The sequence below is a fragment of the Onychomys torridus genome, chromosome 6 (assembly GCF_903995425.1).
Source record: "Onychomys torridus chromosome 6, mOncTor1.1, whole genome shotgun sequence".
NCBI classification, from domain to species: Eukaryota; Metazoa; Chordata; class Mammalia; order Rodentia; family Cricetidae; genus Onychomys; species Onychomys torridus.
In genome coordinates this window covers 81,954,603-81,981,861 of record NC_050448.1, presented here as the reverse complement: position 1 = coordinate 81,981,861, position 27,259 = coordinate 81,954,603, and the positions used below count along the sequence as shown (strand labels likewise).

General features: G+C 46.7%; 1 pseudogene; it reads left to right on the top strand.

The window, feature by feature from the left end:
• Positions 1-20,956: 20,956 nt before the first annotated feature.
• Positions 20,957-21,321, top strand: LOC118586355 (annotated as a pseudogene).
• The last annotated feature ends 5,938 nt before the right edge of the window (positions 21,322-27,259 follow it).

The following is a 27,259-nucleotide window of genomic DNA, read 5'->3' as shown; positions in this document are numbered from 1 at the left end:
CTGTGTTGAGATGTGCACCAGATGGGATGGGCAGGCCGGGGGCATCTGCCATCTGTGCTGGGAGAGGTTCCATTAGGGGGTGAGGCTAGGAGTGGAAGACCACTATTTCCACATCTGGGACTTAGCTAGAACACAAGTTTGCTTTTGCTAGATGAAACTATCATTGTGGGGAAGGCCATAATAAATGTAAGCCTGTCAGGATGTAGTTCTAAAACTGTTGAAGTTACTCAGCCCTTACTACAGTGGAGAGGCTGTGTGGAGGCACCCATCATCTCTGTATACTGGTATCTAACCCTTGATGTAACCCCTTTCCCTTGAAATGTAACTTGCTCCCAATTAACAAAATCGCAGTGTGGAACACAGTGTTCAGACCAACTCCCAGATAGGTACAAACTGAGAGCCACCAGCTGATACGGGAAGCCCTGGGTGGGCCCATGCCTGCTTTGCCATTTGCTTTGAGTTTTGGGCAAGTCACTTCGTATTTCTGAACCAGAGATTCCTTCACTCACAAAGTGAGTATGATAGGAGAAGGGGCTGGGCTTGAACTCCAAGGTGCCTTCTTAGGCCAAGTCCTATGTTGACATGAAGTCACAGACACGAGTTGCCGGTTCCCCAGACTGCTGGGAGCTGATGCTTGCATGGATTACTATGAGGCACTGAGGTCACGGATGCTCAGGATAGGTTGTTACCAGGTAGAAAGGAAATTATAAACACATTTAAAAAATGGTACTTAAAATCACACCAAGCATGTTTAGGGAACCATGCCTAGGAGGACATTATGGTAAGAGGGGAAATGCAGGCGAGGAAAGGTTTGGAGAAGTTTTAATTCTCATTAAGTGATGGTTTGGTGAAATGGCTCAGTGGGTAAACGGAACTTACCACCAAGCCTGACAAGCCAGTTTAATTCCCAGGATCTACACAGTAGACAGTACCAACTCCCACAAGTTGTCCTCTGACCTCCACACATGCACCATGGTATACACATGTGTGTACACATAATAAACATTTAAAGCTGCTTATATCAAGTAGTGGGTATATGGGTATTATATGCAATCTCATTGTTTAGTGGCGTGACTTACATGCTACTTAGCGTCACAAAGGCTATCTGAAGACATTCACTGGGCTGTGTTCCCATCTGGGAGCTCGATGGGGCAGGCACCCACTTCCAGACTTACATAGATTGTAGGCAGAAGTCTTGCTGTCATAGAACCCAGGGGCCTTGGTTTAATAGGATGTTGGTGGAGGCCATCCACAGCTACTCAAAACTGCCTTCTGTCTTCATCACACAGATTTTCCAACATGGATGCTTCCCTTTTCAGGCCCATAAGGAGAATTTCTAGAGGGAAATAGATCAAGCTCTACTCAACCTGATGTCATGAGGCATCTTATCCCCCTTTCCCGATTCTATCAGAAGCAAGTCAGAGGCATTGCCTACATTCAAAGGTGGAGGCCATTATACAAAGTCATGAACACCAGGAGGTGAAGATCACAGGGACCCCTACACCTCCCTTCACAAGGTGTTTTTATGTCACTTTGCATGTCTGGATGCATAAAAATCACCGACAATAAACAATTGCTGTATTCTGTTCATCCTGGCAGAACACAGAGGAAGAGTGCTCATCTCTAGCTAATTCTTAAGGAAGCTTCGAGGAGGAGAATACATTTGAGCTAGTAAAGTATGGGAATTGTAAGATTATAGTCACGGGGGCTCTTCCTGACACCTGGGGTCCACATGACACTTGGCTGAGCGATCCCCACATCTGATCTTTCTAAATGCTTTCATGACATCCATGACACTTAGAGACACAGACACATCCAACATGCACACTCACAAACACAGATTCCCCTGTCTGGTGCAGCACCTCAGACTGTACAGTGGGGTTGACATTGTAGTCTGGTTTGAAGAAGTGAGCTGAAGTTCACTTTCATTGTCAGGGCCAGATCTGGCCTTTCTGGTTCAGGCTGCTGGAACTGAGGTGACCCAGTCCAGCCCAACCCAGCCAGTCTTGTCAAAAGATCCTGTGCTACACAGTCAAGGACACAAAGGGAAGACTTTGTAGAGCTAAGTGAAGGAACTGCTAGAGCTATAGAAATAGGTAGAATAGTTTCTCTCTCAACAGCGGTACAGGGTACAGTCAAGACAGAAATGTCCCGTGGAGACCCAGGCATGTGAAGGGTGTCACACCTCTACAGTGGTCCCAGCTGGACTTTGCCAGGTGCCTATTCACATATATCAGCTCACACATGTCTGCACATGGAGCCCCTGCTCTGTGCACACACATTCTCAGAGGTGTGACAAGTTTGCTTCTGGATGCCTGGCCTGGCTTGGCTCATTATTCTTGTGCTCTGGGCTGGGGTTGGGTGGCTGCCAGTCTGTGGCAGGGGAGTGGCCAGAGGGCAGGCTGCCTTGGATCCTGCTGCCAAGCCAGCTGTCACTCACTGAGGTGGTTAAGGTGGAAACTGTTGCCAAACCCAGGTCCTGGTGCCCTCTGGAGCAGATGGTCCTCCCTGCTGGTCACCTCCCACTCTGGCTCCCTTCCTTTCCTGGGTCACCTTCCCTTCTCCTGTCCTTTCCGCTTTCCTTCTTGGACCTCTTCTCTACCACGTGCACATGCTGCTGTCCCCTTTGACCCCATCTGGGGCCGATTCGACTGCACTCTGTGGCATCTGGGTGCTTCCTCCAGCTCTTTCTGTTTCTTGCATCCCTTTCCACTCACTCCTGCTTACCTTCTCTTGCTTCCCATCTGTTTGAATCCATGTAGTTACCTTTCTGTTAAATATTGGCATCCAGGCATAGCACGCATGCCTGTAATCCCAGTGCTCGGGAGGTTGAGACAGGAGGATTACTGCAAGTGTGAGACTAGATTGAGCTACACAGCAAGTACTAGGCCAGTCATGGCTTCTGACAAGACCTCGTCTCAAAACAATAGCAACAATAAAACAATAGCAACAACAAAAGACAAAATAAAACAAACGGAGACACTGCCAGTAGCAGCTCTCTCTATGCGTCTCTTGTTTATTGCCCTAGACTTTTTTTTTTTTTAAACTTATTTACCTATTTATTTTTTGGTGTTTTTGAGAACTTGGCTAGCCTGGAAGTCACTTTGCAGACCAGGCTGGTCTCAAACTCACAGAGATCTGCCTGCCTCTGCCTCCCAAGTGCTGGGATTAAAGGCATGCATCACCATTGCCCAGCAATTGCCCTAGACATTTTTAGGGCTGGCAAGGCCAGGGATCTGGAACGTATTACCTTTGTCCCTGACCCTCTGCTTCCATCAATGTCTGCAATTCTAATTCATAGGCATATAGACCCAGCCTAGTACCAGGGTGCAGTGAGAAATGGTTTCTTTTCATACATACATATGCTTGTTAATACATCCCCATCTCCAGACATCACACACACACACACACACACAAAGGGTACAGACATCTGCATATACAAGGTCTTCACAAACAGCCTTGTGTCAAGATGAGCAAGCAGGCAATGAGGTGAGAGTCCCCGGCAATATTAGTCAGTGCACCTGCATGGAGAGAGCCAGGACAAGCCATTCTCCAACACAGCAGCCAGTGTTTTCATCCGGGGTTCTTATTCCCTCCTCAGCTTTGCTCTGCTGGCCTTGGGTACTCTCGTTTTCTTGACTCAATTCCTGGATCCTTCCTACAGGCCTGCTTGGCTCCAATAGGCTTCTGGGTTGTAAATCCCAGTCTAGAAAAGCCTGTAACCTGAGGAGTCAGCAAGAAGCCCCAGTCCCCTGAATGGCTCCTACCTGCCCCTCCATTCCCTCTGACAGCATTTCCCATCAGGGTGATTTAAGGGCTCCCAGGCTGCCTTTGGCAGCTCCCACTGCCCTTGAAGAAGGGTGATAAATCTGAGGTAACTACTGTGGGCCGCCTGGCTATAAACCTGCCACAGCCCACTGCAGCAGAGGCGGGCCGTGGGGCTAGGCAGGTCTACCTTCTCAGCCAGCAGTCTTTGGATGGGTCCCCCGGGTGCCTGGACCTGGAGTATTATTTAGGAGAGTCTCAAACCCTGGGATCAAAGCTTCCGCCCCTCCAAGAGGTCAAGGCTCTGGCCCGTGAAGCTCCCCTATGGGCCTTTCCTCTCATCCAGACCACCTCAGGCCACCAGTGCTGCTTAAAATTGAGCTGTAATACACTGGGAAAAACCTCAGTCCTCCTGGGTTCTCTGAGTCTCTTCCATTTTATTTCTTTTTACCAACTCTAGGTGCATCCACCTGCACACATGCATACAAGAGCACAGACTCTGTGGAGCTTTGGTGGTGGGGTTGCGGGGCCATGGCTCTAGCTGGGGCAGCTGTAGTCTGGCTCATCAGGCCCAAGGACTTGGTCTCAGCAGGTCTGTGGCTGAACTCATGGAGCCAGGTGTTATGCTCATCTTATGCTGAGTGGTGGGGGGAATCTCTCCAGACTCAGCTTTCTGTATTGTCTGAGTTCCTGGAGCCATCTTGGTCCATGCCTTCTCTTTATGCATGAGATGGAAGCCCATGGGGCAAGCAAGACCAGTGGGGTCAGAGAACAAGTCTAATCTTTAGAGTTCACCTGGAATCCAGGACCTGAAGGCTTATGATTCTGTCTTAAGATGCTTCCTGTTGGTGAGACTTTGGTCCCCTGCTCACATGGACTCATCTTTTTGATAAAGACAACACTACTCCTGTGGGGTAGTGAATGGAGCCCATCAAAATGAGATGTGTCAACATTTTGTAAATTCTAAAGAACAAGCAGAATTCAGAATTTTTGTTCTCATCCTTCTAGCCCCATGGGTCTCTATTGCACTTAATAGAATCCACCCTGTCCAAGCACATAAGAATCTATTGCAGAAAGTGGTGGGTTATAGGGTCTGTGATGGAGTCAAGGATCTAGGCTTGAACATTTACCTGGATCACTGTGGCTATGAGAAATACTGAGACATATCACTGCCACCCTGCTTGCTGCATAGCCCCTTCGGTTCCAGAAATGAGTTTCCTAGACTCCCATTACCCAGGAACCCCAAAGTGCCTATCATTACTCTGTAGACACATCTGTCATAATTTCAACCTATAAATCATATGAGTGTGTTTGCTTTGATGATGCCAGTTTGTAGTGAAATCTTACCTGAAAACGAGTCTTGAAGAAATATATTCCAACAGTTTTTTTTAAAAAGATTTATTTTTTATGTATACAGAAGAGGGCACCAGATCTCATTACAGATGGTTGTGAGCCACCATGTGGTTGCTGGGAATTGAACTCAGGACCTCAGGAAGAACAGTCAGTGCTCTTAACCTCTGAGCCATCTCTCCAGCCCCATCCAATAGTTTTTATAAAAAGCAAGATGGTTGGATCAATTTAAACAGTGACTCGATATTTGATGGTACAGAAAAATCAGTATTGATATTTAAACCATGAGATGATACTGTTGTGGTTATGCTTTAAAAAGTCATCCCTGGGGTGAGAGGTGGTTCAGTAGGTCAAAGGCTTCCTCTGCAAGCATGAGGACCTGAGTTCAGAGCCCAGAACCTATGTAAAGAGCCAGCCATTGTTGGGGGCCATCCCTTACCCCCACATTTCCCCAGAATGTTCTTGAGTAGAAGCAGCAGGAAATATTAGTTAGAAGGCTAGAGGGGAGAGAAAAAGATAGAAAATATAGGGTAGCCTTGAGAGGGCCTGGATCCTAATCCATTGGGCTCTGTCTGTCTCTGCCCTAGAGTATTTAAAGGAATGCCAAGGGGTGGAGCAAAAGACCTCCACCAGCACAGCCAAGTGCAGACCACCTCAGACACCTGCACTCGGCCCCGTGGTCCAGTCATCCTCTTTATGCAGACCTGCTGGGTAAAGCCTAAATGGGCTCCAACCAACCATGACATCATGTGCCTATAATTCCTGCTCTGGAAGACAGAGACAGGAAGATTCCAAAGTCTCACTGGCTAACCAATCTAGCCAAATGGTTATCTCTGTGTTCAGTGAGAGAGCTGGTCTCAAATAATAAGGGGGAGGGCTACCAAGATGGCCTAGCTGGTAAAGGTGCTTGTCAAATCTCATGACTTGAGTTTGGTTTCCAGGACCCAAATGGTTGAAGGAGAGAACAGATTCTCAGTTATCCCTTGACCTCCACACATATAGTACAGCACATGCACAGACAGACAGGCACACACGTACGCATGCACATGTGCATGTGCGTGTGCGTATGCGCGCGTGCATACACACACATGACATTTTTTTCTTTCCTTTTTTTTTTTTGGTGTGGCATGATAGAGGAACACGTCTATCAATCTCTGGCCTCCACATATATGCACACACACACACACACACACACACACCACCCCCACATGCACACATAAAAAGCCATCCTTTAGCAATGCATAGTGAGGTGGTGATGCATGGGATGAAGTGATGCATTCCATTTCCTTTGGAATAGCCCAGTGAAGTGGGAGGAGGATGGGCTGGCTACAGGCCATGCTGAATGGTGATGCCATTACTGGAAACTGGGGCCTGGGGGTTGCTCATTACTCAATTTTGTGTTTGTTTGAAATACTTCATTATAGTTTCCTAAAAAAAAAAAAAAGTTTACTTCAACAGCTGCTCTCAGTGTGCAAACACCTTCCTCCAGTGACAATTATATGGTGGCCTCAGGTGCCGCAGGAACATTCGTCAAGATGAGCCACCTACCTCCTCTGTTGCTGGCCATTTCACTGTTGCCTCAAAATGCTGAGAATGAGTTCCAGATCCTCATTTCCTTGGGGGCTTCTTGCTTGGAACCTCTTCTGATCTGAATTACTCTTCTAAGTTGGGAGTGACAGATGCCATTCTGGCTAATGTACACAGACAGGAATTTATTAGAGGACGTTACGTTGTTTCTAGAACTTTCTGAAGTGCCAGGAGATGCATGGTTTGGAGACAAATACCCTAGAGAAATCCCACCAGAGGGATCTGGGAAAACCATTACCCTGCTGCCCATACTCTGGGGACACTAAAAACCTCAATAGCTGGCCCAGGAAACTCATCCCCTCAGCCTGTCTCTAAGGGTTATGTAAGATCTTCCTTGTGAAGCTGGGTCACATGTGGATCCTAGCTGTAAAACAGTTGGTCTCGTGTGCTTCCTAGTCTCTTCCCCTCCCCTCCCCTCCCCTCCCCTGCCTTCCCCTCCCTTCCCCTCCTCTCTTTGCTTTTTGGAACACTTTTTCTGTATAGCCCTGGCTGTACTGGAATAGCTCTGTTACAAGACTGGTCTTAAAATCAGTGATCTTCCTGCCTCTGCCTCTTGAGTGCTGGGATTAAAGGCATGCACTACCATGCCCAGCTCACTTTCTAGTCTCTTTAACACAAGAAAACAATCCCCCCTCTCTGTCTCTCTCCTTCCCCACTCTCTTCAAAAAATTTCTCTGTTTCAGGGACCAGCATATGCTTTCTGAATGTTCAGTGGTATGGGAGACCCCAGACTCTTTGCTCTCCTTGGTTGGGTGGGCAAGGAGGCTCCACACCAAAGTTAAATTCCCTCTGGGTGGGTAGGATAGAGGCTTGGCATGGGCTACATTTAATTTGGAAAAAGAAATGTTAACAGCTGGAGCTGCTTGCACAACTAATCACCAAGCTGAGACAGGAGGATTGCAGGTTCAAAGCTAGCCTGAGTGACTTAATGAGACACCATCTTAAAGTTTCAAAAAGGGTCGAGGATTCAGCTTAGCAGTGGGAACTCACCTAGCATGTGCAAGGTCCTGGTTTAATCCCCAGTACTGAAAAAAGAAATGTGATTTTCTTTTATGTCATGGGATTTGTTAGGCTAACATGGCCTCAGAAACCCAGGTCTCTTCCTCTGGCCTTTTCTGATGTTCAGCAAGAGGTAAAAGGTCTCCTGTCCTTCTTCCTCTTAGCAAAATCTGCTTTGTGTGAAGATATGAAGGAGTCAGGTACATACCAAGTCAAGTCTCAGCTGCTTGTGAGCTTGAGTACGTCACCCCCCCCCCCAAAAAAAAAAAAAAAAAAAGAAAAGAAAAGAAATGGCTAGATAGGTGGGTTGGAGTTGGAGTTTAGGAGTTTGCTGCTCTTCCAGAGGACCCTAATTCAGGTCCCAGCACCTATAGTCGGGCAACTCACAACTACTTGTAACTCTACCTCCAGTATATTCAACACCCTCTTCTGACCTTAGATTTCCCCCTCACACATGGTACACACACACACACACACACACACACACACACACACACACACACATAGACAGAAATAGAGAGACAGAAACAGAGACAGGGAGACAGAGACAGGGAGACGACAGAGAAACAAAGAGGGGTGGTAAGTCTTAAATATTACATTTTTGAGTGAATTAATTAAAATCCCTACAAATAAGCTGCTATAATGTTTGTGCAAAATGGTGGCATTCAATTGATCTTACAGACTGTGACTCAGCACTCCGTGTGACTACAGGTGTCTTTATGAAGTGGGTATGTGATGGCTTCACTGATGTTAGGCAAAACCACACTCCCCAGAATTCCCTTTCCCATGTGGTTTCACAGATAGTAGGCAAGGTGTGATAGACTCTCATGGGACTTGGGGGACACAGCAGCTGAGTCATTTGTCTCTCACACACACATACATGCGCACACACAGTTTATTTTGTAAGGGTTTTGTGCATGTATAGTTTATGTTGAGTGTATTCTCTATCCAACTTTCCTACCCTCCTTTTTATACCTCTCCCCTTCCCAGTTAGTTCTCTGTGGCCCCCTGACACTTTTATTTCTATTTCTTGTTTTTGTTTTTTTGTTTTGTTTTTGTTTTTCGAGACAGGGTTTCTCTGTGTAGCTTTGCGCCTTTTCCTGGAGCTCACTTGGTAGCCCAGGCTGGCCTTGAACTCACAGAGATCCACCTGGCTCAGCCTCCCAAGTGCTGGGATTAAAGGCGTGTGCCACCACCGCCCGGCTTTTTATTTCTATTTTTATGTTACATACATATATGGTTTTATGTATCTGTGCAAAATATAGGAACCACAGATGAGAGAAAACACACAATATTTGTTTCTCTGGATTGACTTAGATCACCTTAGAACATTGTGGGTTGATTGATTTTAAATTAGGGAAGTTATCTTGAGTGGGCTTGACCCAATCATTTGAAGTTCTTTAAGAGAAGGTGTAGGTGTAATTTTCTGTCCCACCAGCCAGCTCCTGAATAACCATACAGAGACTTATTATTAATTATAAATGCTTGACCAATAGCTTAGGCTTGTTTCTAACTAGCTCTTAAGACTTAAATCAACCCATTTCTATTAATTTTCTTGTTGCCACATGGCTCATGGCTTATTACCTCATCTTGTATACATCCTTCTTCCTCTGGTTCTGACTGGTGATGCCCCCTTCTTCATCCCAGCACTCTCTCCCTGTCCAAAAGTCCTGCCTAACCTCTTCTTACCTAACTATTGGCCATTTAGTTCTTTATTAAACCAGTGAAAGCAACACATCTTCACAGTGTACGTACAAAAAGATTATGCTACAACAAGAAGGCTTCAGCCTCCCTCGAGAGGGACAAGTACCTGTGAGGTTTCAGTTCATGACTTTCCCGCCTTGAATGCTGCACAGCCAGGTCCCACTCTGCTCATTACTAGGTCTAACCCCATGGACCTCTGCAGGTGCTGCTTCTCCTGGATGCAGTGCTGGGGATACTGATGCCATGCAATCAGCTGTGTTTGGTGGATGAACCCCCTATCTCCTTTAGGGACAGAGGTAGACACAGTGCATCCTACCTCTGTCTGCACACAAGTGGCATTTGTACAGCTTCCTCTATCTGCTGGCTTAGTGTTGTAAACACAGGGTCATTTTAACAAGTGGGTGAGATATATGGCGAACTCTACTTTTCAGATGAAGAATTGGAACTTGGTAAGCCCAGACACTAGTCCAGGACCTCTCAGATAATTAGGTGATAGGTGGTAGAATTGAGATCCATTGACTCCAGGGACCCTCACAGCCCCCAGCTGCCCTTTCTACCTTGTCAGTTGTGTTTATGTTGGTTCAGAATCTGTATGTCAAGGGTCTCTCTTGGACCAGTCCCTGAATTGGGGCTAGGAATCAAGTAGGGGCCAACAGATTCCTTCCTGCCCTTCTGCAACATCTCTTCGGGAAAGCCTCTTGGGGCCCATGAGGCTGGGGCAGAGTTGGTGCTGAGTTACAGGTAAGCTGCAGTTTGCACACAGTGTTCCCAGGGGAGTCTGGTTGCCCTGGGCATCGCACAGGCTCACAGCCTTGAGGGGAAACCTCTACAGAGGAAGGTGTTCCCTTCTGCAGGAAGAGTGGGACCTCTCAGCACACCAGTCGGGCCCTGGTGTCAGTCCCTCGGGGTCTCCTGGGCCTTGTTAGAGGCACAGATGTCAGCACTAATAGGTGCTATCCAGAGGGAAGCAGAAAGGGAGAAGGTTTTCAGGCCTAGGGGAGCACCTTCTACCTGCACACTACCACCGAGACTGAATCTCTCATGCTTCATTCAGCTCTGGGTGAGCCTTCCACAGATGTGGAGGGATGAAGGCAGGTGGATGCTCCATGTCAGCCACGGTGACAGATCTCTATATGCCACAGACCCTGGGAAATAAAAACAAAACCAAACAAAAACAAAACAAAAAATGTCAAAACCACATCCTACAGCCAAGCTGGTAACTTAAAAATATTTGGGTGTAAACCTTTTAAGAGGTCAACTTCTTCTGGCCATTTATGCAAACCAGACCAGTTTCTGTACCCTCCCTACATCCTAGGCTATGCACAAACCAGCTTCTTGCACACTAGTTCAATTAAATTGCTTAAGGTGCCACCATATGTCCTGCACTCGACCCCACCTCAGGCAAGGTCCTCAGAACCAGCTGAGTATCTTGCTGAGGGCAACAGGAACACATACCTGTCGTGGTAGAAGGTGGTTAAGACACCCACTATGGCTACCTGGTCAGTTGTAGAAACACCTGTGTATGTTTATAATTCCCACCAATCAACGTTTTTAAATCCTTACCTCTCTCATTCTCCCTCCATCTAATACAAGATACCTGCCTTAAGGTTTCTATTGCTGTGATGAAACAGCATGACCAAAACAACTCGGGGAGGAAAGGGTTAACTTCGGCTTATACTTCCAGATAAGAGTCCATCACTAAAGGAAATCAGGACAGGAGCTCAAACAGGACAGGAACCTGGAGGCAGGAGCTGATGCAGAGGCCATGGAGGGCGCTGCTTACTGGCTTGCTTCCCCTGGCTTGTGCAGCTTGCTTTCTTATAGAACCCAGGACCACCAAGCCAGGGATGGCCCCACCCACCACGGGCTGGGCTCTCCTCCATCAATCACTAATTAAGAAAATGCTTTATAGCCAGATCTTATGGAGGCATTTTCTCAATTGAGGCTCTCTCCTTTCAGATAACTCTAGCTTGTGTCAAGTTGACATAAAACTCTCCAGCAAAATGCCCCATTAGGATTGACTGTATTTCTGAAGCTAAGTTACAGGATTTTAAGTAGGAAGAGTGTGATTCAATTAGAAGAATGAATATCGAGCATGAATTTTCCAACTTTATTGAGCTTACATTCTAATGAGGAGAGAAGCAAACAAAATACATAGGCATTAGTTATGGTAACTAAGGGAGGAGGGAGTAAGCGTACATGTGTGCATATGTGTGTTCTACATATGTGTGCACATTCGTACAGGTGTATGTGTGTGAGGGGGGAGTGTGTACTAGGCCATTCAGAGACCTTGGGCCTTTGTGTTTCCTGGGATAAAGGAATGACTAAGGAGAGCCTGCAAAAGTAAGTAGGTGGAGAAAATGAGGTTGGAAAGGAGGTTCCCTGAATAGCAATGGATGTCAGGGCTTGGTATGGCCAAGGACCTGCACCCTCACCTCTGGGCCTCACATCTGGGTTCTTTGGGACTTCTGAGTAAGGTTTGGGAAATCGAGTCCTCACCACACTATGGCTCAGCCAGAAAAGTTCTAGATAGGCCTCAGGGGACGCTGGATCCAGGGTTACTCCCCTCCCCCATTCACCCACTGCCTTTCAGGGTCAGGCACAGGTTGCTATGAGGAGTGTGTGCTTGTGAGGAGCTGAGGGAGGGACTGCAGGTGGTCTGTCCAGGGCAGTCTCTGAAGTGTGAATAGGAATTTCTCGGCAAAATTCTAGAGGCTCTGAGGCTCTTCCTGCTCTCCGGAGACTCTAAAAAGCTGGGACTTACGTCCCTTCCGTGCTCCCACGTCTCTGTCTGGGGAGGGCAGCTCGGTTTTCATGGGCACCTCGTGACTTTCCAGACTGTATTTTCAGCCTCGGTTTGACGTCAGGTTCGGGCTTGATCCCGAGGGATGGGCTTTGTACATTTCCAGGCTGGCAGGGCTGGAGCCTCCTCCTATCCCCTTGAGCCTTTCATGCGGTCCTCACTGCTAGCTCGCCAGCTCCCTGGGTGGTGGACCGGAGGAGAGAAGCCCCGATGAGCAGGGATATTTTGTGAGCCAGACAGTTGGGAGGGGGTAATACGGGCTGCATAGAGGGGGTGGAAGGCAAGAGGCAGGCAGGCAGCCAGCCAGGCGGGCTGCGATGTGAGGTGGCACGTTTGTCTCCCGCCTGATTCTCTGCAGATGCTGCTGGGAATGGGCTCTGTCTCAAGGTCTTGGAAGGTGGCAGAGCTTGTAGAGAGAAAGGAAATAGAATGGCATGTGAAGGCCAGCAGGTAGTGGCAGAGACAAAGGAAGGAATAACGGGGTGGATCCATGGGGCAGCTTCCCGTTTACCTCCTTAAGCCAGCTACCTTGGTTTTTCAGAGAGAGAGAGAGAGAGAGAGAGAGAGAGAGAGAGAGAGAGAGAAGAAGAAGAAGAAGAAGAAGAAGAAGAAGAAGAAGAAGAAGAAGAAGAAGAAGAAGAAAAGAGAAGAGACAGAGAGAGAGGTGTCTCTTGGCTCTCCGTGTCTTAGTCTCAGCCCATCTCTGCCCAAACTTCAGTTTCACACTTGAAAGGCCAAAAGCTGAGTGCCTAAATAAAGCAGGGACCCCAAACACTGACCATGGCCTGCACTTAGGAGCATCTCCATCCTCATTCCCCTCCACTCGGTCCTTTTTGAGACAGGGCCTCACTGTGCAGTCCCGGCTGGCCTTGCACTGCCTATATAGTCCAGACTGGCCTCAAACTTGTGATTCTCCTGCCTTAGCTTCCTGAGAACTAGGATGACCGGCATGTACCATCATGCCTTGCTTTCATCCTCTCTTGGAGTCTAGACCAGGATACCATCAGTGCCAGACTCTGCAGATACAGTCAGAAGACTCCAGTCCCCATTTCTGCCTTGACCTACTTTTCCTGTGACTCCACTGTGATCATCATTAGTTTCTCTGGGCTTCAACTGATTCATTGTTTTGATCCCATTAATTTAGTGTTTGCTAAGCTAAATATGGCTTTTCTCTGGTCCCCATGGGGGGGCCCAGATCCCTTCTGGTCATCATTCCTGTCTGGTTAATGTGGTCAGTGCTTATTCCAGACCTCAGCCCAGTCAAAGACCATTGCTGCTGATAGTACTTCTGAAACCTTAGGGGACCACTGCCCTCCTGTGTGTCCTTTGGTCAGGGCTGTAGGTACCTTCCTGGCCTCTGTCTGGATGCCCTTCACCCCTACAGTTCATTCTCTGGCTTAAAGTCTCCCAGTTACCCATAAAGGGCAGCGGTGGAGGGATGGAGTGGACCAGATGTAAAGCCTTGTTGTTGGTTGCTTCCGAAGAGGAGCTGGTTCTTTTTCTGGTTTGGGTTCCACTCTCCTCCTTTGTAGCATATCAAATGATGTGACATATGAACAACTAGCCACACAGTGGGTTTCCTGAGTCCCCTTTTCACACCTTCCAGTGGGTGAGAGCTTTAACGCAGTTCCTGCCATTCGGTTTTCACCATATGGCTTAGGTTTACGCGACAATGTAGGGCTAACCATGTGGGGTTTTGCCTGCAATCTCTGATCTGTCACTATCTAGCTGTGCAGCCGGGAGTAAGTTACTGAACCTCTCAGTGCTCAGCCTCCTCACCTGTAAAGCAGAGATGATATCAGGCACATGTTTCATTGGCTTGTTATGAAATTAAATGAATCCTACATGTAAAGTTCTAAGAAATGGTGCTTGGCAATGGAACATTCAGCAATACTAGCTTTAATAACTGCCTGGTCTATAGTAATAACCCCTTATGTAGTCTCCTCACTCCCCATTCTGTCACCTGCAACATATCCTCTCCTTAGAATCCAGAGGACTTTCTCTGCCACTTCCATACAGGCTTGCCACATGAAACACAGGATGTGCAATTCCGGTTCTAATTTAACTGGACGTCTGGCATTCTCCTTGCTAAATCTGGCACCTCTGCTACCATGCCTTCTTCACCACCTTTAAAATAAAACATTCAAGATCTCAGTGATTCAAGCTATTGCCCTTGAGGTTTAATCATTCACCACCCTATTTCTGACCAGCTCCAGCCCCCTCATCTTATGCTCTAGGCATCTCTGTCTCTTTGGAACCCCAGTGGGTGAATCTCTTATCATTTGGGGGCTAGGTAGAACATTGCTGCGATTTCAGATGAGAAAGTTGGGGGTACAGAGGTTTTAAGGATCTGTCCCAAACCACAACAAGTAGGAGAAACCTTTGGGATCAGCTAAGGTGGCAAGTTTTGATTTTGAAATAAGAAACTCATGCTGGGCTAGAGGAGCAGCAAACACAGAGTCAAAACCCACAGCCCCAGAATCCAGGTGCTTTCAGTTAAGGGTTGGAGCCAGTTAACTGGCTTAGAACCATTTCTGGGGAATGGCATCATTCGGAAGTTTATAATGTCATAGAGGCTTTGGAGGGGCAGGAGAGATCCCTGGGAGGCTTGGGGGCTCAGGTGCAGCTAGAGCACAGCAGAAATGATGCCTTTCCTGGGGCTGAAGGAGCAAGGCCATGTTTTCAGATTGTACTTAGGGTTTAGTTGGGAGTGAAAACTTGTTTTCTTAATTCCAGGTAGCTGAGAGCAAGGATGTATTAAGCTGGGGGTTTACAAAGCATATATTTTTACTTCACTTATTTTGTGTGTGGGGGGGTGGAGCTGTGCGTGTATGCGTGCCATTCCGAGAAAAAGTTGTGAGAGTCATTTCTCTCCTTCCAACACGTAGGTACTGGAAATGGAACCCAGGTTGGCAGACTTGGTGGCAAGTGTCTTTACTTGCCGAGCCATCTTTCCATCCTAGAGTGTTGATTCTAGAATGTGCTAAATATTCCCAATCGATTCAGTGCTTTCTGGTGACCTCAGAGGAAAACAAAATAGAGGCCATCATGATGGGAGTAGAGGCAGGTCTCACCTCTCCTCATGACCCAGAGCATCAAGCCCAAAGCAAATACAGTTTCCTAGCTGGATCCCAGAGACTGTCTGGCTCTGTTACAGAAACACTCGATGAAAATATCTTTGCTCAGTGCTGAAGCCTTGGTCTCGGTAATTGACTTGTATAATGTCCAAAGATTCTGTGCCTGTAACCAGCCCCAAGTGATGCATCATCTTTAGCAGAAAGATTTATCATGGAATCCGTGGCAACCGCCCATTTGTCTGTAGCAGAAATAGGAATGACTGTCCTTGCCAGGACTCATCCTTTGTCTTCAAAGCAAATTCCTCCATGGTTGGAGGCTTTCTGGCCAAGATCCCACAGTCCTAGCATCTCTATCCCAAGGATCTCAGCCATAGGCAGCAGGGAGCAAGGGAGAAATTGAATCTCTGGATTCAGGAGCCCTGAGCAGTAGGACCGATGGCTACAAAATGGCCTGTGCCTTGGGCAAGTCTCTTGATATCCTATGTTAGAGGCTGGACCACAAATGTTTCCCCAATGGCACAGTTGGTAAAGTCTAGCCTCCAGTTAGACACTGTTGGGAGTTGTGAAACCTCTAAAAAGTGGTTTTAGTGGGAAGCCTTCAGGTCGTTGGGGGCATGCCCTAGTGGGGAATTATGGGGCCCTAGGTTTTCTCTTTCTCACTCTTGGTTTTTAAAATAGTTTTGTATTACATTTATTTATTTATTTATTTATTTATTTATTTATTTATTTATTTATTTATTTATCTATCTATCTATCTATCTATTTATTTGTGTGTGTGTGTGTGTGTGTGTGTGTGTGTGTGTGTGTGTACACTTTGGTGTACATATGGAGGTCAACCAATAGGAGTTGGTTCTCTCTTATCATGTGGGTTCCAGAGATCAAGTCAGGCTGTCAGACTTGTTGGTTAGCACTGTTACCTTCTGATCCATCTTTCCAGCCCCTCCCTGAGCTAGGCAAAAGAGTAGAGCTGGCCCTGGTGGTGTGAGTGTAGGAGAGCCAGACCCAAGGGTGTGAAAGCAGGAGAACTACCCCTGCTCCTTGCTGCCTGCTGCATTGGGTGAGCTAGCTGTTCAGTGCTGGAGAGCTCACCCTGGTGGTGCTGATGAGGGAAAGCTGGTGGCTGACCAACTCAGCTACCATTCAGGCCCAGAACCAGGCCCAGAACCACCCCAACATCCACCTCATCTATGAGCTGCTGGAGCATGTGAAGGGGCCGGACCTGCAGATAGATACAAAGCTACAGGATCCCCCACGATACAGGACAACAACAGAATATCCAGGAGGAGGCTCAGTCAGGGCCCAGTATCAATAGAGTAGCAGAAGCTGGAGGCCCTGAGTCAGACCAAGGATCCATCGCAAAGAACTCTTACAAGTAAGGATATATGGACCAAGGGGTACACTGTGTGACTCACTGGGCCACACCACAGCTTCCACACTGAGATTTTCTTTCTTTCTTTCTTGTTTGTTTTTAGGATATGCTTTAAAATTTTGGGTTTTTTTTTTTTTTGGTGGGGGGTGGTCACAAGAGCAGAGGGCAGAGGTGAAAGGATGGGGAGATGAGTGGGATTGGGATGCATGCTGTAAAAACCACAAAGAATCAATAAAGAGTTAAAAAAGTTTGAACTATCAAAAAAAAAAGTTTCTTCATGTGAGCATAGGGTCCACTAATCATGGCCTGGAGGCTCCAAAACCTAAACCAACAAAATCCTTTTCTTTTTTAGCTGAGGACTGGACCCAGGGCACTCTACCACTGAGCTAAATCCCCCCCCCCCCCCCCTTTTTTTTGAGCTGAGGATCGAACCCAGGGCCTTGCACTTGCTAGACCAGCGCTCTACCACTGAGCTAAATCCCCAACCCCCCTTTTCTTTCTATATGATGGTTAACACAATATATTGTTATAGTTACCAAAAGCTAATGATCAGACTCTCTGGCTTTCTCATGAGATAGAATCTGGGATCCTGCTTGAACTTCCTCGAAGAAGAAATGCATGAGGAGTCACCTGTAAGCCCCAGACAGTAAGTCCCAGGAATCGTGGTTTAGAAGCTGAGCTTTATGATCAGATAGATCTGGGGCCAAATCCAAGGCCTGTTCATTATTTGTATTTGGTTAACACAAGTTTCCCAGTCTCCTTGAACTTTGCCTTTGTAGAGGAGATGCCAACAGTATGAACTTCTTCAAGGTTATAAGAGACAAAGGGAAGGGTACATGGGAGCCTTGAAGATGTCGTTTGGAGAGCGCCTCCCTCTGACCTGCAGTTTTCATTACACACAGCTGCATAGCAACAAAAAGGATAGATGGGTAATGCTTACTATAAGACAGGCCCACTATAAGACAGTGGCATATCATTGCTTGTTTGTTTACTTAGAAATAGTGTTTCATACATCCCAGGTTGGTCTTGAATTCGATGTGTAGCTGAGGATGACCTGAAGAATTCTGCCTCCGCCTTTACCTCCAGAATGCTGGGATTACAAGTACATGCCACCAGGCTGAGTTTTTGCAGAGCTGGAGATTGAGACCAAGGCCCCAGGCATGTAAGGCAAGCACTGTACCAGTCAAGCCATATCACCAGCATTGTGATGGTTAATATTGACATTAACCGGACCCTATGTAGAATTACTTAAAAAAGAAGTCTCTGGGCATGCCTGTGAAAGAATGTCTAGATTGCTTTAGCCTCTGGCTATGACTGTGAGGGACTGTTTTGAGTAGGTGATTGAGGTGGGAAGACCCATGCTAAAAGTACATGGTACCATTCCCTGGGCGTGGATCCTAGACTTCATGAAAAGGAGAAATCTAGCTGGGTACAAGTCTGCCTCCTGACTGAGGGTACAATGTGACGAGCTGCCTTAAGATCCCACCGCCAGGGTGTCCTGCCGTGATGGACATATCCACAAACTGTGAGCCTTTCTCCCTTAAGTTGCTTTGATGAGCTATTTTATCACAGCAACTACAAAAGTAACTAAAACAAGCATCTTTTGAGGGCTTACTTGGTAGCTTAGGCTGGTCTGCAACTCACTGTTCAACCCATGCTGAACCTTGAACTCATAGCAATCCTGCTTCAGTCTCCTGAGTGGTGAGATTAGAGGCACGCGCTGCAATATCTTATCTTTTAAAACCTCGACAACTCTAAATGAGGAGAGCAAGATATGGAGAGGTAAGGACCGACTAGGGTCAATCCATTTGAGGTGGAGCTAAGCTTTATACCCAGTTCTGGCTAACTCCAAGGTGTATGGATTTTTTGGGTCATGCCCATGGACAGCACAAGCAGCAGTGAAGGACAATATGCAGCAAGCTGTGGAAATAGGTCAGCTCCTTGGGTTTGAATGGGAAATGTCTTCCACAAGGCTCAGGGGTTTGGCCTTTGGCCCTTAGCTGGTAGCGCCATTTTGGGAGGTGATAGGACCACAGGGGTGTAAGACTTAGCTGAATGAGGTGGCCACTGAGGATGGGCCTTGAGAGTGATATGCCCACTCTCCTTCCCGTCTAGGCTCTCTTTTTGTGTCTCTTATTACCATGTGAGCAGATGTTGAAAGTTCCACCAAAAACCTATCTACTTCCAATTGTTCGATCTTTCCCACCATGATGGACTGCAACCTCTGAAACGTGAGCCCAAACAGACTTCTTCTCCCTCTAGTCGTCTCTGATTGATAGTCTACAAAAGTAACTAATACAGCGAAGGTGGGCTCATATCACACCTGCATTACCTTTCAGCTGCATGACTATGGACAAGTCATTTATTCCCATTGTCTCATCTAGGTAGATGCTCAGTAAATGGGGTTCATAGGATAATTCTCATTGTCACTGCTATTAAAGGTAAGCTGTGTTGTGCACCTCCTCAGAGGGGGTTTCATGGTCACTAAAAAATGCAGGCATAGTTGACTGAGGGACATCAGGGAGGGCTGGAGGTAATCAGCTAAGACAGAGAAGGATCATGGTTGTGGGGTGTGTCTTAGTTAGGGTTTCTATTGCTGTGAAGAGACACCATGACCACTGCAGCTCTTATAAAGGAAAACATTGAATTGGCTGGCTTACAGTTTCAGGTTTAGTCCATTATCATCATGATGGGACATGGTGGCGTGCAGGCAGACATGGTGCTGGAGCTCAGAGTTTCACATCTTGATATGCAGGCAACAGAAGCAAACTGAGACACTGGCTGTGGCTTGAGTATATCTGAGACCTCGAAGCCTGCCTCCACAGTGGCACACTTCCTCCAACAAGGTCATGCCTCCTAGTAGTGTCACTGCCTTTGTGGCTATTTTCTTTCTAACCACCACGAGGGGTGGGGAGTGGGGGGTGGGTGGTGGTGGTGTGTGTATGTGTGTATGTTGTAAGTATGCGTGCGTGCGTGCATGCGTGTTGTGTGTGTGTGTGTGTGTGTGTGTGTGTGTGTGTGTTTACAAGTGTGTGGATGCACAGTCTTCCTTCCTCCATGTCCTGTGGTAGAAAAGAAGCTCTTGCCTTATCGGTTCTCTTTCCTGTGCCACTGTGACTGCCATATCTCACCACAACTTCTCTTCAGGGTAGGGACACATCCCTTTTTACAAGGGAGGCAACTGAGGCTCAAAGACTAAATAAGCTCTGAAGGCCACTTGAGTAAGGGACACAGCTGGGACTCAGATTCAGGCCTGCCTCCAAAGCTGAGCAAAACGTCAACATGTCCCAGGCCTTCCTGCGTGGATGTCCACGCCCCCTGTTGTCAGCCAGAGGAGCATTTTAGACACTAGTGCAGCAGAGTCTGGGGACTCCAGGAGCTGCCGTCCTGGTTGGGTAAACACAGGTGGCAGTGCGCAGCACAGATGAAGCTCCGCCTTTCTCAGAGGAAAGGGATGCTTGGTCCCCTCCAGGTTGGGAAGCTAGCTGTTGGAGTCCCTCCATTGGCTGGGTAACAGAGGTGGGTGGGGACAGGAGGGACTGTCTGATTCCTGTCCTGAGCTATAGGAACATGACAGGAATGAAGAGAGGCAGAGCCTCTGAGCCTCTGCCTGGGTTTCTCTGGGAGCTGCTAAGCTGTAGCACACACATGGTTGTGTGTGTGTGTTTGTGTGTGTGTGTGTGTGTGTGTGTGTGTGTGTGTGTGTGTGTGTGTATGTACCTCCCCAGAGCCTGCTGAGCATCTGTCCCAAGACCAGGTGATGACAGAGCCTGTAATTGCTGCTGCTGCTCTTCCAGTCCCATGATGATGTCTTCATTTGTTCTCAGTCCCTTTCAGGAAAAATTTAACACAATGTTTCTTTGTTTTATCTGGATTCATCACCTCCCAGACCCTCGATGGTGCTCCTACAGCCTGTGTGAGGGAACCATGTGAATTAGCACATGGCCAGCAGCTAATTCCTTTTCTGAACCTTGGTCACCATGGTCACACTCTCTCCTCTGCCTTAACTACCCAGCCTGTCTCTGCCCTAGAACATTTCCTCTTGTTCCTTTCAACCCAAGTTTCAGGCTATATTCTCTTCTTCACTTCCTAGAAGCCCACTTTGACTTCTGTGGTTCACCCTACTTCCAGATCTGAGAACCTCCCTGGAGCATAGCTAATGAATTAGCAAGAGTCTCTTCAAACTGGGTATGGTGGTACATACCTGTAATCCCGGAATTTGGGAGGCTAAGATAGGAAGATCAAGAATTTGATCAAGAATCAAGCGGCATTCTTTCTCTTTAACAAGCTGGCTGAGCAGACATCAACATGCAGATCTTCGTGAAGACCCTGATGGGCAAAACTCTTGAGGCTGAGCCCAGTAGCACCATCAAGAATGTCAAGGCCAAGGTCCAAGACAAGGAAGGCATCCTACCTGATCGGCGGAGGCTGATATTTGCTGGCAAGCAGCTGGAGGATGGTGGTACTCTGTGGGACTACAACATCCAGAAAGAGTCCATCTTGCATCTGGTGCCCTGCCTGAATGGGGCATTGTCGAGCTGTCCCTTGCTTGCCTAGAAGTACAACTGTGACAAGATGATCTGCCACAAGTGCTACACATGTCTGCACCCCTGGGTAAGAAGTGTGGCCACACCAACAGCTTGTGCCCCAAGAAGAAGGTCAAATAAAGCTGAGGCCATACCTGGCCCATGACCCTGGGACCAAATAAAGTTCCCTTCCACTGACTGGAGTAGAAAAAAAAAATTGAAGACAGCCTGAACTATATCCTGGCTCAAAAAAGAAAGTCTTTGATTTGCTTACCCCTAACACCTAAGCACAGTGACTGTGTGCTCTGTGTGGAAAATGTTCATTCCATGTCTCTTCATTTCCCTCCAGAATGAAGCATGGGCAGGTGCAGAGCAGGGTGGTATTTGAGAGTCCCCTGGATGCAGTTCTGAGACATTTTGATCAGAGATCTCCATAGCTGACCAAAGCTTTTTTTTTTTTTTTTTTTTTTTTTTTTTTTGACTTGGCTTTCTTTGCTAATTGCAGCGGGACTTTTCGTGGTTTACGTTAATCATTCCCTCCCACATTTATCAGTCAGGGTCAGGGCTGATCTGGCATAGACTAAATGAATTCTGTGCTCACTCATGGTTCCAGCCAGGTCCACTAACACAGGAGCAAAGGAACCCCGTGTCCCGATCATCAGAGGTCATACTTAGATCTCTACAGGCCACAGCACACCTTACACAGAGGGGAGCCCTACTTAGGTGGAGAGGAATCAAGAATGACATGCAGCTTGGTGACTGTTGTCCCAGTTCTGCAAAAGACTTCCTGTGTGACCTTGTAGAAATTGCCTCACCTTTCTGGGCCTTGTTCTTCATCTATACCAACAACAGTAATGGAGGATTGTTTCCAGCTCTGAACCTTTGATTCTCTGACTCAAAGGCAAAGATATTTACTTCGACCTGAATAAAATTGTTCCTCCTGTGATAGCAGCCTGGAGAGATCAATAATTCTGTCAGAGCATCCTCACAGTCAGGCTGGAGCACGGCCGTCTCCCCCAGGACCGGAAACTTCTTCCTTACTCATTGTTCATCCCTGTTCCCTTCCCCTCTCCTTGGTCCTCCTTCTGCCTCCCTTAATCACCCCACCCTCAATCCAGGACGCAGCAACCTGCTATGAATGAAGACTGGCTGGTCACGGGGCCAGTCACCATGGTGACGGATCCCCGCAGCTGAGGTTGGCATCAAAGTCACATGAGAACCCCGGAAAACTGGCTGAGGTATTTATAGAAACAGCTGCTGATGCTTTTATGGAAACGGGTCTATATTTGAAGCTGGGCCTGAAACCTCCATGCCTTTCCTGAGCTGAAGGGAGGCGGGTTTTGTACCTTCAGTTCTCCTGGTGCCTGGTGGGACAGACATCGCCCTCCTATTCCAAGAATGACCTGGCACATCTTCCCAGCCCCCTCCTGGCTGATGCTCTGGTCCCACTGAGCATTATTTACATTGAATGACAATGCAACCACCAGGCTGAAGTCAAGGCAGTTGGAACGCCTTTTTCTCCTCCTCGGGTACAGAGAGGAGCAATGTCCTTGCTGCTAGTAGAAAATATTGCTTGCTGTTTCTCTTCCTGAGCCTAGGGAGGGAGTGTGTACATGTGAGTGCAAAGTTCAGTCCCTTCTGTCCTTCCTGGCTTTGTAACTGTTTCCAGAAAGGCTGTAAGCAGTAATCGTTGTTTACTGAGTGAGAGTTGTGTGTGTTTTCTTATTTACTCCTCACCAGCTCCTGTGGCCTCTCCGTCAGCCCCACTGTGCAGACAAAGATGGGAAGCTCAGAATCAGAACCCAGCTGGTCTGTCCCAAGCCCATGCTCTTCCTACTTGGCCCAACCACTGAGTAGGACCTGGAGGGACATTATGGTTGGTTTAGGGGGTCACTTCCTTCCGCTCTGCCATGCACACAGAAGCCCACAGTGATCTGTGGAATGTGGTGGTGGAGACATGGAGAACACAACACTAAAAGGCAAATCTTTATCCCACACCTGCCCCCGTTCACACAGTGCCTTGGCACAGAGGAGGCGTGATTATCAAACTGTCATGAATTGATCCAGAGATATCTCTGGCTCTACAGGCATACACAGCCATGCCCTCTTTATCTTTTCTGCATTTAACAGCCCATCTTGGAGAGGTTTCTAGGTCAAACCATAAAGAGCAGCCCTGCTCGTTTGAATGGCTACTAAGAATGTCACTGCATGGAGATGCCATAAATTATCTAAACAACCCCTAAATAGTAGATAATCAAGATTTTTTTTTCCTTTTTATCTATAACAGACAGTGCTCAAGGAGTATCTTCAGTTGAGTGTCTTTAACCAAATACCTCACAAATAAATGAGTGTATGTCTTCCTAATTTTTATAGACATGGCCTAATGGTCAAGGGATACACGGCACTGGAATTTTAATAACTATAGCCTAATTCTCTTCCACTGAGACCATACCATTTAGGGTCTTCTGCTAGCAACTTGAGTGTTCTCAGCCCTCTTCCCCATGTTTAATTATTTGCCATCTTAATAGGGAAAGTGGCATCCCATTGTTTTCAGATTGCATTTCTCCTATTACACATGGAACATCTGTTTACATTTGTAAAAAGTATCAGAGGCAGTTAGTTACATTTTCATTTTTAGGATTTCCCCAATCACATTCTTCTCTATATAACCATACATTTAATATTTTCCTGCTGATATTTAGAGACCATGTAGTAAATCAATCAACTGATCAATCAATCAACCAACCTCTCAATCCATCTCTCTGGCTCTCTGTCTCTCTGTCTGTCTGTCTGTCTGTCTGTCTCTGGCTCACTCACTCGCTTGCGCTCCTTCTCTCAGTGATGTGGAACTCAGAATCGGCCCTCTGCCCTCTGAGTGCTGAGTTCATGGCTGTGTGATGTCATCTGGCAAAGATCTCTGCTGTGCCATTGCTTGTCCACATCTTTCCCTTCTCATACTGTCTCCAGTGTCTCCTTCCTTCCGTCTGTTTGGGTCCGCTTTGTAGTTCTTTTCCTTGGGTTTGAAGTGGTTGCTCGCTTCATTGATTTCCAGCCTCCCTTCTTTACTAATAGATCTATTTGAGGCTAGAATATCCCTCTCGGTCCTGCTCATGATGTGCTCCTGTGGCTTAAGTTTTTACAATCATCAATATTGATCCATCTATTATTTATGTTGATATAGGAATCAAGGTAAGGATTCAGATTTATTTTTGCTTCAGATGGCCAACCAATATAATTTATTAAAATCTATTTCTGTTTTAAATACAATCTTTACTATAGCCTAAAACTTTTTACCTGAGGTTTTCTGAGCTTTATCTCTGCCTCATGTATTTCTCCTGATTAGGATGACATTCGTTTCAGTAGTTTTAGAATATGCTCTTGCTTGGGGGCTAATTCTTCCATTTTCATAATTTGCCTGGCTAATTTTGTTTCTTCCTTTTTCTCTCTGAACCTCAGAATCAGATTGTCAAGAAAAAACATTGTTTTTTGTATTGTAGTTGTTTTTAAATCAATTACTTTCGAGAGAATAAACATGCTTGCTATGTGCTGTCTTCCAGAAACATTTCTTTCAAAGACCAAGGTCTTTTGTTATTGTTTGTGTTTTTGAGACATTGTCAATATGTAGCTGAGGCTGGTCTCCTGCCTTTGGCTCTGCTTCACTACCTCCGTAGGTGCTGAGATCAAGGATGTGGACCATTCAACCATCCAGTCATTTCCTCCCTTACAGTCAAACCATCTTTTGAGCCTCTCAGTTGTATGTGGACTCTTTCTTCATAATGATTTTCTATGTATCTTTTAATTTATATTCTTGTGTTTCTTTTTAATTGTTGTTGCTATGGTAACAGAATTTTTTTTTTAAACTCTCTGCCTGGTGGCTGTGTATCTGAAGGTTACACACTTTCAGTTTGCTAATTTTTATAACCAAATGTTACTGAATTGTTTCTATTAGGTTTCTTAGTTATGTTACTCTTCAAATGAAGCTTTTAGCCTTCAAGGGGAGCATTGCTGTACATTTTAAAACTCCCAGAGCAAATGGCTACTCAATGATTTAATGAGTTGCTACCATTAAGTGTTAAGTTGCCCACAGCAGTGCAGAATGCATCTTATAGGCTCCTACTAACAGCAGCTGTGGCAAACTGCCTTGAGTTCACGCACTTCTATCTTCCCTAATCCCTACAGCATCCAGGTGAACTCAGAGAACAGATAACTATTTCCATTTCTTCCTCATTATGTGTGCCCATGCCCATGAATGTGTGTGTGTGTGTGTGTGTGTGTGTGTGTGTGTGTGTGTGTGTGCCTGCGCACATGAGTGCACGAGTGCCTAGTGCTCCTGTTGTGTGTGCAGGGGACAGAGCAGAGCATTGGGTGTCCCTGTCCTGTCACTCTCCACCTCAAGTTCCCTTGAGAACTTGCTGGCCAGTCATCCTCCAGTCTTCTGTTCCTCTAAGCCCTGGCACTGGTTTCTGGTGTACATGTGCCTAGGTTTTATGTGGGTACCCCGGAACTCAAGCCTTCATGCTTTCACAGTATGTGCTCTTAGCCACTGAGCTGTCTCCCCATCCCATTTCCATTTTTCACATAAAGAGTCTGAAGGTCACAGACATTGAACAATCTGTCAGAGATGGTCCAGGCAGTGTTCAGGTAGTGCTAGCATCAGAACCTCATTTTACCTAGCTTTTCATTGCAATCTGGGGGAAGGGAGAGCGGAGCAGGTCCTTTCCTGCAGTGAAATGTTTGCCTAGAATCCTGCCCTAGAATGTTTCCAAAGGTCTGCTCTGGGTTTGGTTACCGACCTTGATAGTGGCATGTTGAGTTGGGATGCCTACAATGCCCAGAAGGAACTCTCTGGAATCAGGTTCTCTTGGAGTCATGTTTTCTGCCATTGAGTTCCAAGACACAAACGAGCCAGGTCACACAGCCTGCGTGGTACATCTTGCTCCTGTGAAGGGCTGTGCATTCATAGTCTCCATCACCAGCACAGTGGCCTTGTGTTGCCATGGGAGACAAGGAACAAAGCCATTCAGAGGCTCCTCTGAGTCATGGGTGGAGGGATGTGAAGAGGCAGGCAGGAAACAGAGGCCTCCATTAGTTCTCTGTGTGTGTCATCCTCTGCTGTCTTTCTCTGTTCTCAATTCCCTCCCATTTCTCTGCCATTTGCCCCACACTTGTTTGCCACTGGAGTCCATTGGTTTTAGGAATCTTACTCAGGCCCCAAAGTGAGGCTGTCATGAAACATACAAAGCCAGCAATGAAGAACTTCCTAGAAGCAACTGAGTGGACTCTAGGACTAGAAATTGATCTCTCTTCTAAAAAAGCAGGATATTTCTGAAGGCCTCTGGGGTCACCACCTCTAAGCCTAGATAAGTCATTGCCATGATGCCTTTTACTTGCTCTAAAACTTTTAATAGCTCTCTATTATCTTTTGATACTATATCAAAAATATCCTCTGTGGTAGTTTGAATGTAATTGACCCCTATAAGCTCAGAGGAGTGGTACTATTAGGAAGTATGGCCTTGTTGGAGAAAGTATGTCACTGTGGGGGTGGCATCTGAGGTCTCGTGTACATATACTCAAGCCACACCCAGTACCTCAGTCTACTTCCTATTGCCTTCTGATCAAGATGTAGCCAGAACCATGTCTACCTGCACAACACCATGATAATGGACTGAACCTTTGAACTGTAAGCAGCTACCTCAATTAAATGTTTTACTTTATAAGAGTTGCCATGGTCATGGTGTCTCTTCACAGCAATAGACATTCTAAGACATTCCCTTTGTGTTTGTGCGTGAATCCACACGTGGATGGTGTATGTGTATGTGGTATATACACATGTGTACATGCTAGTATGCTCATACAGAGTCAGAGGAGGTCAAGTGTACAGTTGTACCAGTCTCTCTTATGTTTCTTGGAGACAGGGCATCTCATTGAACCTGGAGCTAGGCTAAAGGCCAACACATTCCAGCAGCAATCTTTTGGCCCCAATGCCCATAGCTCTGGGCTTACAGGCATATGTGATTTTTCAGTGGGTGCTAGGGATTTGAACTAGGGACCTCATGCTTGTGTAGCAAGATCTCATACC